Source organism: Lepidochelys kempii, chromosome 10 (assembly GCF_965140265.1).
Source record: "Lepidochelys kempii isolate rLepKem1 chromosome 10, rLepKem1.hap2, whole genome shotgun sequence".
In the NCBI taxonomy this organism is placed as follows: Eukaryota; Metazoa; Chordata; order Testudines; family Cheloniidae; genus Lepidochelys; species Lepidochelys kempii.
In genome coordinates, this window is record NC_133265.1 from 68,717,254 (window position 1) to 68,736,351 (window position 19,098).

Here is a 19,098-nt window from a genome sequence, read left to right on the forward strand (position 1 = left end):
GGGCGGGGGTTTCCTCTGTTTTCCCAGCGCTCCAACAGCTTCCCAGTGCCGCTGGAGAGAAAGTGGGCTGGTGCTGGGGTGGAGCCTCCCTGCCCTCCCTCCCTGAGGCCGGGAAAGGGGTGTCCGGGCCCCCACTGCAGCCCTCATCTCAGACCAGGGGCGGTGGGGGCTCACTGCAGCGCTATCACGCCTGCTCCCCATGGATCTGGCTGGAGGCATATCCCAGGCAGGCTTGTTTAGCTGGTGTGGCCAAAAGAAAATGAGTTGTCGCCAAAAGTGCCCAGGCACAGAACTCTGGTGAGCTGCCCCTGGCCTGTTCCTGCCCCCCAGCGTCTGCAAAACACCCCCACTCTGCAGCGTGAGCTGCCCCCTGCACTGCTCCAAGACACTGGCCTGCAAAACACCCCCACGCTGCAGCCGGAGCAGCCCCTTCACTGCACCAAGGTACTGTTGAGCTGCGTTGGTCACCCTGTATTTTCACTCATTTCTGAGGGCTGTTACTGAAGTTGCTTGGAGCATTTTTTTCTTGCAAAATGTTGTTTCCCCCCCCCCCCCCCAATGGTAAAGACAGGTTCAGAGAGATTTTAATGAAAGTTTCAGAGTAACAGCCGTGTTAGTCTGTATTCGCAAAAAGAAAAGGAGTACTTGTGGCACCTTAGAGACTAACCAATTTATTAGAGCAGTGAGCTGTAGCTCACGAAAGCTTATGCTCTAATAAATTGGTTAGTCTCTAAGGTGCCACAAGTACTCCTTTTCTTTTAATGAAAGTGTTGGCTTTTCAATCAGCTACAGGTATTATGGACTCTTGACAGCCATTGACTTGTGGCAATCAAGTTCTCCCCTTACTACTGAAAAGACTATAGATGCTCGTGATGAGCTTGTTGGATATGCTTTAGCTAGATTCCTCTATCCTTTCTTCCACTGATCACATTGTCTTTCCATCTCTATCCTCAGTGTTCTTTAAAGTTTTTCTTCTTCATCTGTCTGTGTTTATATTAAGTTAGGGAAAATGTTCATGTAACTTTCAGAATCCCTTATAAACCCAGATAAATGTGAACGTTCAGAATTAGGACTGCGTCTTCCTCTTTTACTCAAGTGTGCCAAAGAATTGCTGCACATATAGAGAGCATGGATTGATTTGTGGGGGACTTTGTGTCAAATTTTGTTGACGGATTTCACAGCCTTATATCTGACATTTTTCTGTACTATTCTCAGTTGATACTCCCATTATAATGACCCTTAGTAAAATAGTTTTAAAGTAAAGCTTTAAGGTAAATTCTGTATGATGTAATCTGTTTATTGATTAAGGGGAAATGTTAATATGTAAAACAATTATAGAACACTAATACTATATAAGGAGATCTAAGAGTTCAGAAGTTTTAGGTGACTGGCTTTCTTTTAAAAAATGTTTAGGTTTGTGATGACCTGAGATTTGAAACAAAATGAAACAGAGGAAAGAATAGGAAAAGTGATATAAATCTGGGTATTTGTAGTCTAAACTATTACCAGACAGCTGTGAAATTGATTTTATAGTGAAAGAATGTAAACAGATTTTAAGCTGGACAAAGGTTAAAGAAAAGAATATTTCTCTTCATATGGACCGCTGGCCTTCATGTTAATGTCAGCTATAGGATTGATAATAGTTTTATAGGAAAAGTGGATCTCTTTTTTAATTTTTTTTATTTATTTTGCTGCCTCTAAGCCAAAACTAACTTCCTTCCTTATTGCTTGCTTTCTTATTTAGCATAAACCAAGGCCTAACAAGACAAAGTAAAACCCATTCTTGTAGAAATAGCTCCCCTCTGTGGCCATTTCTGATCAATGAAATTTTCATACGTAACTGCTGTGTTGTAATGACCCTGAAGTTAGAACACTGTCCTTTTTTCTATTGTTTAGTTTAAATAGGCAGGAAAATGTCATTCATTTTGGCTCAGGACCAATGACCAACATGGATTTTAGAAGCATCACATGTGGTGTGCAGCCTAAAGTATTTGGATTCATACAGCTTTGATTAAACTCCTGCTTCACTAATAATTTGTTGTAAGCACTTAATGCAACATGTATTTTGCTGAGCTGTTTTCACAGAACCAAAGGTTTAAGTAGGTTTGTTTATCATAGTTTTACTTACATGCTTATGTAGGTATATAGAGCATTTTAGTTATAAGCATGTAACATAGTAGCATTTAGACTTAATTTTTCTCATCTCTTTAATGTGCAGTGCTATGAAATTTGAAATCTTTTGTTTTGTCTTTTTTTCTTCTCAGAATTAACTCTGTATTTAATTATATGCATTACTGACTATTATAAAACCATACAATGTTTTTGACAGACGTGGAAGAATATATTGGGAATTCAGCAAGCTGTCATAGTTTTAATACGTGTCAGTTTTGGAATGTTATGTGGTTTCTCATGGATTATGTTTCTCTTATACAAATGTTATAATTTGCATACATATATGTATGGGTAAATTACACACAAAAAACAAAGTAAATGTATTGCTGTACAGAGCAAAATTACTCTCTAACCAGTATGAGTCTTGTCACTTGGAAATTTTTCACTTCTAATTTCATAATATCTTCTGAAAATAAATAAAAAGAGCTTATTGAAAATTAAGTTCATAAAATGAATCTTTCTTAAAAGCATGGCTAAGGGCATGTAATGCAAATTACTTTGATTTTCTTGTTATATGTTAAACAAAATGCATCTAATGAAAAATAGTTTATGAATTATTAAATACTTTTTGTGAAATCTTGCCCCCTCCTGTTGAAGTCCGTGGCAGAACTCCCATTGGCTTTTATAGAGCCAGGGTTCCACCCTATATTTGCAGAAGGATTTGCCAGATTGATTAATTTATCAACATAATCAATCAGACTTGGGGAGGTGTGTTGATTTAGGGGAGCATGACTGTTTCTCATTCTTAGTTTTACAGGTAATCTTTCTTTAGTAAAAAGTACTCACTATTTAAAATGTGCTAGAGAAGAAAGAGCAAACTGTATTATCATAAGAGGGATGCCACTCCAGCTTTCCCCTGCTGTCACAAAGTCAATCCTTTTCCTCATCCTCATCTTTTTGTTAGTGAAGAAAAAACTTAAAGGAGAGCTAGATGGTTATGGGGTTTTGGTATGACCTATAGAGCTTTCTATCGTATCTGTAGGCCGTTAGTACAACTACAGCCCAGCTTCAATAGGCAGGAAGAAGGCCCACATTTAAAGCTAGTTAGGCATTGCTACAGTCAGCACTGCAACAGCTAACTAATTTAGGACCCCAAATCTTATTTTCAACAGGGGTTTAGACACTTAGGAGTCTAAACTCCATCAAGAGTTGGACTAGCCCACCTGCATAATTACCCAGGATTCCAGCAGGACTTGTAGGGCCCATGCTGAGACCCTGCTGCCACAGCATCATTGCTGTGGTACTTGAACTAACTAGATTAAAGCTACCTCAGATATTTCTAGCTGCTTTGTGATTGCATTGTTGACACACCTCAAGTCTGGTGAGCATCTCTGTGTTAGGACAGGTTTCAGAGTAGCAGCCGTGTTAGTCTGTATTTACATCAGTGGATTTACAGCAATGCAAACTCCTAACACAGAAAAAGAAAAGGAGTACTTGTGGCACCTTAGAGACTAACAAATTTATTTGAGCATAAGCTTTCATGAGCTATAGCTCACTTCATCGGCTTATGCTCAAATAAATTTGTTAGTCTCTAAGGTGCCACAAGTACTCCTTTTCTTTTTCTGTGTTTGGAGTTTGCATTGCTATAAGTCTACTGATCTAAATATAAGCGTGGGAATTTCCTTAGTGTAGATCTGGACTAAAACATGCATTGCTGCGCTGGTTACCCAGCTGGTGTTTTTAAGTCTTTCTTTGGAATTGAAAGAACCTACTTAGAGAAAAAGAGGGCAATTTGAACATTCTAGTGGTATGCTCTACTGCCACCTATGCTCCAATTCTAGAGCTCCAGGTGGGTCAGGTTACCCAGTCCTCATTTATATTTTCATTCTAGCTAATCTCTCATTTAAACCTCCTCAGAACATGTCTATCTGAGACAGTGGGTGTGACGTTGCACTCCATAATATTTTATGGAAATATGCTTATAAGTGTAAAAATATGATGTAACTGGGATATGCTTTATGCAAAAGGTCTCTTGTAAGGTATCATTACAAAGCTTATAATCTACCAAGTGTGTTCATCATATTTGTATGTATGTATCATTCTTGGATCTAAAACTGAAAATATGAAGTATAACTCTGAGGTCCTACTGTAATTATGCAAAGTGTGGGCCATTAATGATGGTTTAGAATCCTGATGGATCCCATTGACTAGGACAATTGGTTGTAAATGGTTCTGTTTACTTGTAAGCCTTCCTGTATAGGTGTGTGCCAGCCAGTGGGTAATGAAGTCTTACAGTGACATGTGATCATGTCACCTGAACTGGAATCCATCTTAAACCTGGTGCTTTTCCATTTAGAAGGAGGGGTGGGAACCCAGAGAGACAAAAGATTCCTGCCTTGTGCCAAAGATATAAAAGGGGGTGGAACAGGAAAAAGGGGGGGTCCCAGTCATGAGAAAACCCCTAGTTTCCACGTAAGATGTCTGCTGGAACTAACAAGAATTGTACCAGGGGAAAGGATTGGGCCCAGACTAGGAAGGAGTCAAGTCTGTGAAAGAAGCGTATTGGAACATCTCTGAGGGTGAGATTTGTCTGTAATCAGTTTCTTAATGTATTAGGCTTAGACTTGCGTGTTTTGTTTTATTTTGCTTGGTGACTTACTTTGTTCTGTCTGTTATTACTTGGAACCACTTAAATCCTACTTTTTATACTTAATAAAAATCACTTTTGTTTATTGATAAACTCAGAGTAAGTGATTAATACCTGGGGAGCAAACAGCTGTGCATATCTCTATCAGTGTTATAGAGGGCAGACAGTTTATAAGTTTACTTTGTATCAGCTTTATACAGAGTAAAATGGATTTATTTGGGGTTACTTATTGGGAATTGGATGTCTGGGTGCTGGAGATAGGTGACCTACTGAGCAGTTTTTGGTTAATGTCTGCAGCTTTGGGGGCATAGACCAGACCTTGAGTCTGGGTTGCAGCAGGCTAGCGTGTCTGGCTCAACAAGGAAGGGTTCTGGAGTCCCAAGCTGGCAGGGAAAATGGGCTCAGAGGTCATCTTAGCATATCAGTGGCAGTCCCAAGGGGGTCTCTGTGACTGAACCCGTCACAGTGGGTATATCCACGCTGCAGTCAGGTAAGTGGTTATAGCTTGGGTAAGCATACCTGCACACTAGCTTCAATTGAGCTATCATGGCTAAAACTAACAGCATGGGTTTAAGTGCAGGCTGTACAAGCCTTCCCAGAATCCTGGGAATGTGTTAATGTTATTAGCCCATGCTGAGGATGCATGCTGTCACGTCTTCAGTGCTACATTTAGCCGAGCTTGCTAAATTAAAGATAGTGCAGGTGTGCCTAGCCAAACTGCAATCACACCTTCTATGCAGTGTAGACATACTCAGTGTTTAAAATGGGAATACTTGCTATTCAGTATTTGAAATTCAAGTTGTGTTGCTTAGTTGTGATGGGTCAATTTCTGCTACTTGACTGGATGAACATAACTCAGGAGAACTTAAAGAAGAGCCCATGGTGTTAAATCTCTCAGGGAAAGTTGGTAGATTAGGAGGGGGTAGCATATAAACAAGATTAGGGCATTTTAGACAATTGAAAACCTTTTTATTTCTGGGCCCTACCGGGCTTGTCCAAGGCATCCTTTCTAAAAATACTAAGCTGGCCATTTTACTAGTTAAGTGGGGAGTTTACATTTAATTTTCATTTGTAATTGCAAAGGGTGTGATTAGAAATGTCTTATTGAAATGACTCTTTGCCAGGTCTCTATCAAAGGATTTTTTTAGGTAGTGTTCCACCCCATTTAAAATTTACCAAGTGTGTTGCATTTGATGAACTATACATTTCTGTCATAGTGCACAATCTGACACAACATAACCATGTGTGAGTATGGGGTGTGGCCCTATTTATGAAGAGTGGAAGTCAGGTCATTGTCTGTATTGTTTACTGATATGTTTAACCTTTGATTTCCATAAATACTCATGCTCGGGAGTTAGACATTCACTTTGGTTACCATAAACACTTGTGCATGAGAGTTTGAAATATGCTTTTCGCTAGCAGTTGTGCAAGTAAAAAGCAATCATTTGAATGTTTGCAGAAAGCAAGCACTAAACTATAATTTCAACTATTCTTGCTTTAACTTTTTGGGTTTGTTCAAAAGTGAAATTCTCGGAATCTGAACTGCATCTCTTGAAACCGAAGAATGATATTTTTGCATGGCCCTGTGTGAACCAAAACTACTGAGTTTCTTCCCATTTCAGTGCTTAACAACAGAAGCACTTAGGGTTACCTTTGCTTGTCCTTTTCAGAATCACATCTTTACTTGCTATTGGAAATTGGCTCTGAGCCTGAGTCTCAGCATGGCAATGATGCCTGCCCATTTTCAGCTATCATGTGCCTCCAATGACAGGACTTATAAACTTCACTCCAAAGACAAAATTCATTTGTTCCCTTCGGGGAATATACACCTGACTGTTTTGAAGCAGAGTAATGGTGGTTTTAAATAACAGTAGAGGTGCATGTTAGTGCATCCTCAAATCTTTACAAAGTTCACTCATGTAGAATCTATGTATTGAAGAGGGCCTGTATCAGAGGTTTACTTGTGGTGATCCTGCTTTCGGGCTAAGGAAATGTTCTGAAACCAAATACTTTAACTACTTTACCTATTCTACATAAATGGAACAATTTAAAAACTATTATAAAGGAACAGAAACCAAGCTGTGTATTTATGCTATAGAACATGAATCAGTTACATCTTTTTAGTATAAGAAAAAGGAATAGCATCAGACTCTTTGTCCTAAGGGGAAAAGAGCATGTGTACTTGTCAAGGTTCCTCCCCCACTCTGAACTCTAGGGTACAGATGTGGGGACCTGCATGAAAACCTCCTAAGCTTACTTTCAGCAGCTTAGGTTAAAACTTCCCCAAGGTACAAATTAATTTTATCCTTTGTCCCTGGATCTCCACTGCCACCACCATAATCTAACTGGGTTTACTGGGAAACTTAGTTTAGACACGTCTTTCCCCCCCCCAAATCCTCCCAACCCTTGCACCCCATTTCCTGGGAAAGGTTTGGTAAAAATCCTCACCAATTTGCATAGGTGACCACAGACCCAACCCTTGGATCTGAGAACAATGAAAAAGCATTCAGTTTTCTTAAAAGAAGACTTTTAATAGAAGTAAAGAAATCCCCTCTGTAAAATCAGGATGGTAGATACCTTACAGGGTAATTAGATTCAAAACATAGAGAATCCCCTTGGGAAAACCTTAAGTTACAAAAAAGACACACAGACAGGAATAGTCATTCTATTCAGCACAGTTCTTTTCTCAGCCATTTAAAGAAATCATAATCTAACACATACCTAGCTAGATTACTTACTAAAGTTCTAAGACTCCATTCCTGGTCTATCCCCAGCAAAAGCAGCATACAGACAGACACAGACGCTTTGTTTCTCTCCCTCCTCCCAGCTTTTGAAAGTATCTTGTCTCCTCATTGGTCATTTTGGTCAGGTGCCAGCGAGGTTACCTTTAGCTTCTTAACCCTTTACAGGTGAGAGGAGCTTTCCCCTGGCCAGGAGGGATTTCAAAGGGGTTTATCCTTCCCTTTATATTTATGACAGTACTGTAATTGTTTTTCACATCTTCTGTCACCATTGTACTATTGATGATTTAGATTTGGATGACCTTTCTCTGGCAGTCTATCTATATCAGACATAACAGGCTACAGAAAGTATTTTATATGTCTGAAAATTCTGGCAACAGTTCTAACTTGAGACTCTGAACATTTCAATATTTCCCTGTCCCTATTGATTAGTAAACAAACTCTTCTCAGTTGATAGTTTCTGTTTGACTTGTGAAAGGAAGATGGTATTTCAGTATAATGTAGGGAATCCAGGAACAGTCTGGAGATAAATATAGCGATAAATGATCTCTATACAAAAGCCCCAAATGGTCATAGTACAGTATACTTGGAAAGAAGAAACCAGAGATCTCCATGCAGTGTGAATACAAAGTGTTGTGCAGAAGCAGTGCTCTTCTGTAGAACACTATCAGTTTTTACAGAATCTTAGCTTTAATTAAAGAAAAATTCTTTACCCTTAGGCTTATGAAGAAAGCCATTAGAATGTTAAACCACTGCAGTGTTATCAGAGAGAACGCCTGAAAGAACAACTCTAGCTGGTGTGACTTGCCCCAGTTCATCTCATTTGGACAATAACTCTGAAACCTAATGATGACAATTTAAAGATTAACATTTTTAGCTCATTGCTTTTCATTTTAGCAAAACATCTAGTTATTCTAGGATTGTGAAAATTGGTAGAGTATTCTGACTGTTGGGGGAAAAAAATCCAGGCCTTAATTAATTAATTATTTTTTAAAATAAGTTTCTCTAGAGAAGAAAGAGGATCAGCGTGGGGGAAGGTGATTGAGGTTGTACAGTGTCATTGCTCTTCAGTGCTCATTGAAAGCATGTGTAAGCAGGGTCTGAAAGAACTCTCCCCTGACAGCTAGTTGGGGAGCGGGAGAGACTTCAGGAGCAAACTGTATTTACATGCACACAACTACTCTGCATAGGTATCTAGCAGGCAGGAGCTGTGTAGTAGCTCCAAGTGATCAGCTTTGGTTGGTGTTGGGTTACAATCACTTTAGTACTGAATGCAGGAGTAATGAAATGTTATCTTCATTGTTTGACTAAAGGGGAGCAGAACTGTGCTGAGCTTGCCCTGATTGAAGGGGTCACCCTCAGCTGAAAGGAACTCGCTAAGTCTGGGGCTCGAATGCTAGACCCCTGCGAAAGTAGGAGGGGTGGGGAGTTGGGGACAGTTGTCCCAGCCAAGAGGTCCCCAGTCTGGTTTAACTTGTCCCACCTCACTGTTCAAAGATAGAGCTAAATAGACTTCATTAGGAGCCTTTTGTTATTTTAAGTACTCAATAAGAACTGAAATCAGTTGTGGTGGGGCAGTGTTTCTGCCCAGCCTGCTGAGAGCTAAAAGACTGACCTCCAGAAGTCGCAGGAGAGAGGTAGGTGGCAGCAGAATGTAAGTGATGGGCGGCCGGCAGGAGTGGCTGGCAAAAGTAGCAAAGCGGTGGCTGGCGGGGTGGCCAGGCCAAACAAGTGCTCAGATGGCAGAACAAGCAAAGTGCCTTCTTCCCTGGGTTGGAAATGAACTTCCATAGATGCACCTCTGAACCCTGTTCCTCGCTGACCAAGGATAACCACTGTGAGTGGGGTATGGTGAGGAATCGGAGGGGGACACTGATACCAGTCAGCTCTGTGTTTTTGGGGAACCAGGACGCAGTATCTAGCCTGTCCGACTCATGAAAGACACCCCGCACCACCACCAGTCTCTCCTTGAACCAAAACCGATCAGAGAAAAGGCTTGCAGAGAGCAGTGAAGGGCATTGGGAAACACACCTAACCCCCTCCCCCCCCCCCCCGACAAGGGTAACAAGATTAAGACCTCTCCATTAGCTTACAAAATGAAGAACAGAGACAACTCCCCTAGCCTCATCTGCATGAAAGATGGGACAGGGAGACATCTCTATTTGCATACAGAATGGAGAACAGAGAACCGCACTGAACTCTGGGACCAGAAAAGCAGGGAAGCACTGCATCATGGGGGATCTCTGCTCCAGATATTAATGAACCTATGCCTGCACACATCCAGCTCAGCAGTTATCAGACCAATTCTAGTAATGAATCCTTGGCTGATATCCAAAATACTGAAGCAGCCTAGTTGCATTGTGAGCTCCCTGGAGGAAAACACCACCCAGAGCCAAGAGTGATCAGCTCCTATTGTCTTGCCTAAAGAAAACCCTTGAGTCATCAGTTTACCCATAAACAAATCTAGTGTTCTCCCTTGAACCATTGTTGTTTCTCTACAAAAACCCCTACCTATGTTCAAGTAAGTGTTCTGATGCACTGACTGAAACTCTGTATCAGTTCTATTGGAACTCCATCTCCTCACTGATCGTGCTGGGGGCTCTGCCTGTCCCTAGCACTTAGGACCCTGAGCTGCCACCATCACTTGGGAACCCTGACCAGTTCAAGCTCCATAGAGTGGGTGAGATCTCTCTCTCTCTCTCTCTCTCTCTCTCTCTCTCTGTGTTTTTTACCTCAGGTATTAATCTTTAATAATGTATCTTGTATGTTTGTTTAGCCCTCTTGGTGTAGTTATAACTTTTATGGTTAAGCTGGTTGTCTCTCTCTCTGAACTTTACTCTTTTGTGTTTTTAGCTTCCCCCATTTACTCTGCAGCAATGCTTCTTTCACTTAAGCTAAAGATCCCTGTAGTGCCCAAAAATACTGTGGGGTTTGCTCATCAAGTGGGTTACTACCAGTACAATTGTGACGTGAAAGTGGGGATAGAGACGTGTTAAACCTGTAGCACATAAGGGTGGCAGCTGAAAGTGCTGCTTGGCCCAGCCTATTGAGACCAGGGGCATATAAGGGGGTCAGCTTGAGAGTGCTGTTTGACCCAGCCCATTGAGTACAGGGACATATAAGGAGGTCAGCTTGAGAGTGCTGATTGACACGGTCCGCTCAGACTTGCTTTGTTAGAGTGTGTGTGTGTGTTCATCTGGTTCTAGGGCTGGAGGAACCCAATCCTGGGGAACCTAGGTCCTGCAATATAGCTCTATTGGGAGGGGACTTGCAGAAGGAAGGAGTAGAGCTCCATATGAACACACAAGTGACATAAGCAGTACATTAATAGAATTACAGAACACCCCCCCAGAAGAGTAACCCTAATAAATGAGCATACCCCAAAGTAATGGGCACATCTGGTAACAGCACAGTAAAAGAACTTTCGGTTGTAGAACTCCCGAACATGAGGCAGAAGACTCTGCCCCATGCACTCTGGGGTGGGTGTCTGGCTCACAGTTTTATGTTTATGAATCCTGCTTCTGGCCTTTCCCCTAATTAATGGCGGGTGACTTCCCTCCTTTCATTAAAAATTTCTTCTACATTCAGACTCTGCTGCAAGTGGGGAAGTATTGCCTGGCAAAGGTGCCAAGGGGTGGTGTGTAATTTTCCCAGGTTACTGGGTGGGGTCTTGACCTGGTTCTGTATTGTATCGTTGAAAACGAACCCCTAGATGTTGGACCTGGCCCTGGTTGCAGCCAGCCACCCCGGCAGAAGGGTTACACATGTATGAGTTGGAGATCTTATTTTCTTAGCTATGAATTATGGCTGACACAAAGAGTGTATTAAGAAAGATATTTAAATTACCTGTCCGTAATAAAAAGAATAAAAGCCTTATAACAGCCCACTGGAACCAGCTAAACTCCTGCAGTTACTGCACTGAGGAAGGGAAAAATAATCTCTTTGGACTAGGGATGAGAAAATCCACTTTCTGGCATTTATTCCTTTGAATGTCTGTTTTTGGGAAAAATATCATTCTTGATAAAATAGCCTTTAAAATATATTGGTCACATGTCCTCTGATTTGCTCTTTCCAGTGGAAGTCTGAAACTGTTTTCTCTCTGCCCCATAACTGGAGGACGGATTCTAACTGTAGAATGGCTGAGTTATGGGGTTTGGTTTGTTAGATGTCAGGATACCATTCTGCAGGATGAGCATTTCATAGTCCTAAGACAAACAAGTGCTGGTATGTGGTTTGTGTGCATACTGTTCTCATGTAAAATGGGCAGCTTCCACAAGAGGGTGTCTATACACCCTTGTGAACAGGAACACTGAAAGTCTGAAAGGAGCAACATAGGGTATTTGATTTCTGTTGCATAACTGCACAGCGAACTTTGGACTTATAAGTTTCATTTAGGAATAAAGTGCATGAAAACAAAATAAAAACGATTGGTGTTGCTTAAGTGTAACAGAATACAGCTTCTCCTCCACCACCACCAATGACTCTGACAGTAGTAAGTGTTGTCAATAAAGTAGACAGATTTGACTTAGAAGACGCTGATACAAGTATAGTCTCGCGCTGTGCTGTGTCCACTGTCATTGTTTAGGAGAAAGCAGATGAACAAGAGGTGAAATTCAGTGCAGGACCTATGCTTGGACACAGTCCATAAGAAAGTGTATCTGATATTGGTTGAATTAGGAGATTTACTAAAAATATGGTAATTTCAAGACTGTGACTGAATATGAGTCGCTTTCTAGCTAATACTTTATCCAAGGATAGTGAAAGCCTAATTACTATTCAAAAGAACCTTAAACAAAGGAAGGCCTAGGTGGTAAGAAATACCAACACCTCTTGTGTTCTTCAAGTGCCAAGGAAAAAATCCAAAATGATTGCAACACAGCATGTGTGTGATCCTAAATACACAGAGAGAAATAAAGAAATGCAAAATCAAGACCCCTGAAAATATATGTTACAAGTACTTTTAGATGTAATAAAACTTTTCATGCAAGCTAATTGGTGTGATTAGGAACCTCATTCTGTAAAATCATGAGGTAGAATAGGATGATTCTGCAATCAGCAAGATGAAAATAGCCAGAAAGGATGACCCCATTTGAGATCTCAGAAACTTTTGCAAAAATGTTGCATTTCATGCTTATAAAATGCCTGTAGGATGCCATTTTAAATCAAAATGCCAATGGACATCTGTACTGTTTTCATAACTTCTGCTACTACTGTACATTATGCCAGTCTAGCATGGTTTATTCACTACCAAGAGTCCATGTTGTCATTATTACACACATCTTGTAGCCTAGACAGTATAAAGACAAAGGCAACAAGGGTTGGGGAGTAGAAAGTGATGGTGTACAGAACCTGGAAGGTGAAGACAGGGAGTTTGAACATGCTGCCAGAGACAAGGGGAAACCAGTGGATGGGCTTAAAGAGGGAGTGACATGTATTAAGTGTCATGCAAGGAAGCTGATATTCACAGCAGCATTTTGCATGCACTGAAGAAGAGGATGAGAGGCAGGGACACCAGGAAGAAAGAGGAGGAGGGGAGAGAGGAGAGAATAAATGCTCATTGTGGTGCGAGGGAGAAGCCATTGTGAAAGCTTATCCTTCAGGTGATCTTTATAAAATTAAATTTGCCAAAATATTCTTTAGCTTGGGAATCAATTTATATAGCTGGTCACACTAATTATTCCTAGAGATTTGTTGAGGTATGAGTGGAAAATATTTACTCGTGATGGCCGGTACTGCAAACTAGTGTTTTAGTACTGAAGTGTAATTCATGCCAAATGTGTCATCATGCTTTAGTCATTGGAAGGAATTTATAACGGATGTCTACAGACCATTCTCAGTGAGCAAAATAACACATCACCCTAGTTAGACACATTTTAACTGAGCACTGTGGTTAAACTATATCAATAATACTTCCATCCTCAATAATGTGACAAAAAGAATAGAACAGTTGTGTAAAAGTTCTACGCAAAAGAGGAAGCAACTATCTCCAGTGGTTTGCATTTTTTGTTGGGTAATATCCAAGGAAAAAACAAGTTGACTCCGCTAGCAAGCAACAAAGATATTCAACACATCGTTGTCTTCAATGGGGCTGTGTTAGTTTGCTTGGTGGTGATTGTTGTTTGCAAAAATTGCCCACCATTGTTAACATTAATGTAGCTCCACCAGTGGTAGTAAACAGTGAGAGCTCTAGCGTAGACAAAGCTCCTGTGGCTGCCAGTATTTTTAGCACTGTCATTTAGACCTGCACTGAGCTGGGAAAGAATCTGCAACTGTGCAATCCCGCATCTGTCCAAACTGCTCTGATGGAGGTTGACGTAGCAAGGAATGCCACTGTGGCTGGCATGTTCCTGAGAAGCTTTGAAAAGCTGTTTATGAAATAGCTTTGATTAGAGATGTTAAATAGAAAAAACAGCACATATTAGGTCTATTATGTGGCAGACACTGCATATAGTGTAAATAAAGTGGGACCAGAATAATTTATTAATCCAGTGTGTCTCTATTTCTCTCCCAAACAGGAAATAGCGATTTCCTCGAGTCCAAAGTTTCCTGACTGCTTGGAAGTTCTGACAGTATGTAAGTCTGTATGTTCCTGAATAGGTGTATTGCTTGAAAAAATATTTATTTATTTATTTATATTGCAATAGCACCTAGACACCTCAATTTGGGATTAGAGCTCTGTTGTGGAATAGATAGTGTAGACACACAAAACAAAAAGACAATCCATATCATCAAAGAATTTACTTGTTTATAGAGAACATGCTGATTTTCATCATAAAACAACAGGACAGAACTAATTTATGAACTTTTGATATATATGTATATCTCTCTTTATTTGTTCTATTTAGCTATTTATTTATTGATATTACACTTGTGCCGATCACTATAGTAATGACAAGTCTTGAGTCTTTTCATATTTTGATCGTTTGCCGTATCAACAAAGGATTTTGTGAGAAAGTATCAGGGCTGTGAGTTCAGGAAATTGAAAAACAGAGTCTGTCAATTGTATTAAACCCTTCTTTTAACCTTCACTTGAAACATGAAAACCACATATTCCCAATACTGAGGAAAAATTGTAAAAGTCTCTAATCCATCCCATCAGTTTTTCTACGGTTAAAATTTATCAGCTGCTGGTTTCGGTGATTACTCCTTTAAGAGTCCTGGGCGGGGAATTAATTACTGGTTTTGAGAATTAATTAACTAGTGTTTTTTTTTTTTACAAGTCTATCTAAATTGCCTAGTTTGCCCTGGAGTGATTTACAGGTAACAGGTCCTTCGGTGGTGCAATGCACGTCACTGAAAGACTGGTTGGCATCTTATAAACTGTGGTTAATTATAGTAGACTGTGTTTAGTGCCAGTAATTTTTGTGAAACGTTTCTGGAATACTGCTTATTGCTTTTTCCCTTATTGTCTGGCTATGTAGATACAGTTCACCCACTAGCTGTATGATCTGTTTCTACCACTTGCAGCCCCACTTATCCCCCCTATGTTTTTTTTTTTTATCCTGCTTTATTATGGAATAAAAACCCCTCAGGTGACTGAATGATTTATGGGATTGACAATGGGGCCATTATCTATTGGTCCCCTGTATTTTCAATTCTAGACTGTCAGGCCAGAGCAGATCTAAGGGCGATGAATGGGAAGGCAAGTTGCACTAGTCAGCCATATCATCTGATAGTGCTGAAAACTGCCTGATTTATGGGATTGACAACGGACTACATGCTCCAAATATCAATCCCATGTGTCGTTCAGTCCCCTGTGATATTTTTTACAGAGTTTTCACATCTTGGTCACTGGTTCAGATTTGGGCCAAGTCCAATGACAAAAGACATGAATATCTGATGTTGTTCTTTGGCCCTTTGTAAAATGGGCACTGTCCAGCTCCCATAGGACAGATTTTCTCCATCGCAACAAACATCATCAAAATTAGCACTCTTACTAGCAGTCTCAGTAGAGAGGCGAGCATTAACTAAGACGCAAAGGTGCTGGTGTGGGAGAAGTGTACACGACCACTGCCTTGCTGCATATGTTAAAGGAGAACTTGGGCCCTAATGCTATATTGCCAACATCTTTCATCAGCACTTAATTCACTCAGAAACATTAAACTCCAGACACTGAGCAGCCCAATTTAAAGAAACCTCTGTTTACCCTCCATCTCTGATCACATCATGAATCTGCAGGTTTGTTTACCTCAAGCTGCACAGCAAGTCAGGTTTTTTATTTTTTTTTTTTAATTATTATTTTGGGCTATAGCTTAGACTGAGAAAATCCAAACACCCAATTTACTGTGTGATCCAATGTAAACAAACCCAGGGTACACACATGTTATGAAAGCAGATGATGCGCATCCACTGATTTATTTATACTGGATCGGGCAGTAATATGAGTGTCCTTTCTGAAGCACTATTTTTAGCTACTGAAAAGATTATTTTTTTAAATAATTGTAGTTGTAAAATGAACACCTTCTTGGTAGATCTGTTTTTTATATTTTTAATTTTGACATTGTCTCTTTATGTTATAGATGGACCTTTGCACAGTTTAACTAGGGAACAAGGTACCGTCATGTGGCTTTTGTGCTTGAAGAAAGCAAAATAGGAATTCTATGATCCATGTTTTTGTATTCATTGTAGTGCCACATTAAGGTGCATTAGTGAGATAAGCACTCAAAGTGGTGGAGAGTAGGAAAGAAAAGACAGGAGTTAATTCAGGGAGCACAGCTATTCTCCTTCTAATACAAAGTAAAATCATGATAGTGTGGGCAGTTTGGATTTAAACATTGACCTTGAACCTCTTCTTTATGATTTTCCTTTATGGGCAAGCAGCAAGCCCACAATTTTCAAGATTAGGGGAGAAACTTCTGGCCCCCATTGAAGTCAATCAGAGTTTTGCCATTGACAAAATATTACAGGGGACTGTCAGTGGGACCAGGATTTTACCCTGCGTGCATAATGTTGGGTAGATAAATAACTGGTCTGATTTTTCAAACGTGCTGAGCACCCACAGCTATATCTGTCTAGTGTGTATGTAGTATTTGAACAGATGGACATTTGAAAACTGTCATGTTCACAAACAGGCAATTAGTCGATTCTGTTTTTGAATCCTTCTTCAAATAATTACTAAAAGTCAGTTTTGTTGTCTCCTGATAGAAGAGCAACAGCTACATCTGTCTTTGCAAACCCATTTTGGCTATGAATTTCCTCTTTAGCAGGAAGTCCCCTGTAAGGGGAGTCTCCCACCCAGTCATAAAGTCGGGAAGGGACACACCCGACCTATCCAAAACCCCTGGACTCAAGTATGTTGAAAGTTCACAATTTGGAAAGATAAACATCACAAAGACACAATGGAACTGTCTCATCCTCCAAAATTCCCATATTCATCACTCATTGCCATTCTCATCATTCCGCCTCTCCTCCCTGTTTTATGGTGCAAAGGTTATTCTTTTAAATAGGAAGAAGAGAGCAAAATTTCACTAATGCAGGAATCAATCAATCTGTGCAGAAGCTATTTTTAAAACTGTGTTTAGAATAGCCCACACTTTTTTCCTGAAACTTGTTCAAGATCATCATTCCCATGGCACAACATTGTGTTTGTGCATGTGTAACTCCTTTAGTGTGCTTTAGAGTTCAGAGGGAATATTAGTTCCATATGATCTACCAGTTGCTAAAATGATCATAGTGTTGTCATTCTAAATCATAAAATGAAACATCACAAATTAGTGCTTACAAATTAACACCAAAGGCACAAACTTATAACTGGAAATGATGTGCAAAGCTGGAGAAAAGCAATTTTCAGATAAAGTTTCTGAATGTGGGGGAAGGAAGTTAATATTTATAGGAGCCCATATGTATGACATAAATAATATTGAAAATATCTGGGGGCATCTCCTCACTTGGTGTAAATCATCAGAGCTCCACTGAAGTCAGTGCAACTGTGACGATTGGCACTGACTGAGAATCTGTCCACTAATGTTGAAAAAAAGCATAGACTTTATTTTTATAATGTAATGTAAATATAATGTAAAAACTATTATAAGGATTCATTTGTATGCCATTTGCATTTACCTGATCATTAAGGCAATCTTCATTTTATGTCCAAATGATCAATACACGCAGAGTACAAACACAGGACTTCCCAAATCAGATGTATGTATTGCAGCAAAATCTCTGTTTTACGAGACTGAATGGATTATACTAAGGTAGGTCAGCCAGGTTACAATTGGCTCCTTACCTGTATGTACTGGCAGTAAGCAAGGGATGTCATTCTTTCTGGCTTCTAAGAACTGAAAAGAAATTAAATAAATGACTTGTAATCTGGTCTTTGCACCCCAGAAAACCCAGTGATCAGTGTAAATGAGGGCAAACACATTGGAATGAAAAGGAACTCTTACTGGAAAATAATTTTTGATCGATAGTCCCAAATTATCCCTACAAGTGGAGATCAATAACACTGAACTTCTCTACTCTGTTAATTAAAAATGTCTAAAATGTGCCATGTCTTTTCATATAAAATCTCTATCTGACCTCTCATTACAATTCTCTTCCAATTTGCCCTCAAATCTGCAGATCACAAGCCCGCTTTAGAGACTCTACATGATTTTTCATTTACACCTCCTCTCGTCTACCATTGCAAAAGTTATTAACTGACTGAACCCTTTTTGCTGGTAGCATGCTGAGGAAGTGGCATCCTGATAGTAGAAGACAACACAGAAAAGAGGGGATGTCTAAATGCTAGCACCTTAGTGGGGATGTTCCTGCACAAAATGACACTTAGGTATGCATGAAACAACCATTTGTGTACTTATCTGCTGATCCAGATGCAGGACAGAGTCCTACTTAGATGCCCTGTTTGAAAACTGGGCTCTTGCAGACATTTTTGTAAAAAGGCTTATGATAGTGCGCATTACTATTAACAACCAAAAATCTCCATGACTAGCTAAGCTTTTTCTGCGTTTGTCATCTTCACATTTTTGTAATGTTTCATATTTGTAAAAAAAAAATTCATATTTATAACAGGAAAACTCCACTTTAACTTGGACCTTTGGATCTTTTATGTTTTGTTACACTGTGGCATGGTTTGGTGTTCATTTATATTTTCAGCATTTGCTTTTTGGTTTGAAGACTGTTCCATAATGGCACCGTGCTTAGTGCTTGAACAGATACATAACTTGTATTTTCCTTTATGTTGGCCAGGTCTGTGCCCTGCTCCACCCCAACAGTATAATTTCTGAGAAATTACCCTAGCAGCAAATATTCGACATGAATTAGTAATCCATTTTTCAAGCTAGTATCGAGTTTTGTGCAGGGACACCTGTTGGAGCCTGGTATTGTGTATACATGGCTAAAAAACTGACTGCTGCCCTCTAGTGGTTGATATAAGGTTCAATGATGAAACAGTTCAACAAGACAGACCTCCATGTTAGTGAGTCATATTGGGCATACGGTCACGAGGGACATGGCATTAGATAGAAATCCAACAACCATCTTTTAATCCTGTCATTATTAGGTGGACCTGCAGCCTTGAGGGAAGGGGTATAGACAGGAAGGTAGAGAACAAGTGACGAGAACGAGGCAACTTCAAGCACGGGGGTGGGGGGCACACGC

General features: G+C 40.1%; 1 long non-coding RNA gene across 7 annotated transcripts in view; it reads left to right on the top strand.

The window, feature by feature from the left end:
- Positions 1 to 57: 57 nt before the first annotated feature.
- LOC140895011 (uncharacterized) overlaps positions 58 to 19,098 on the top strand; it is a 111,580-nt gene continuing 92,539 nt past the window's right edge. For all 7 annotated transcript variants that reach the window (XR_012154033.1, XR_012154028.1, XR_012154029.1 and 4 more), the window contains exons 1-2: positions 58 to 444; positions 14,016 to 14,073. This is a non-coding gene — a long non-coding RNA (uncharacterized lncRNA). The remainder of the gene's footprint in view (positions 445 to 14,015; positions 14,074 to 19,098) is intronic.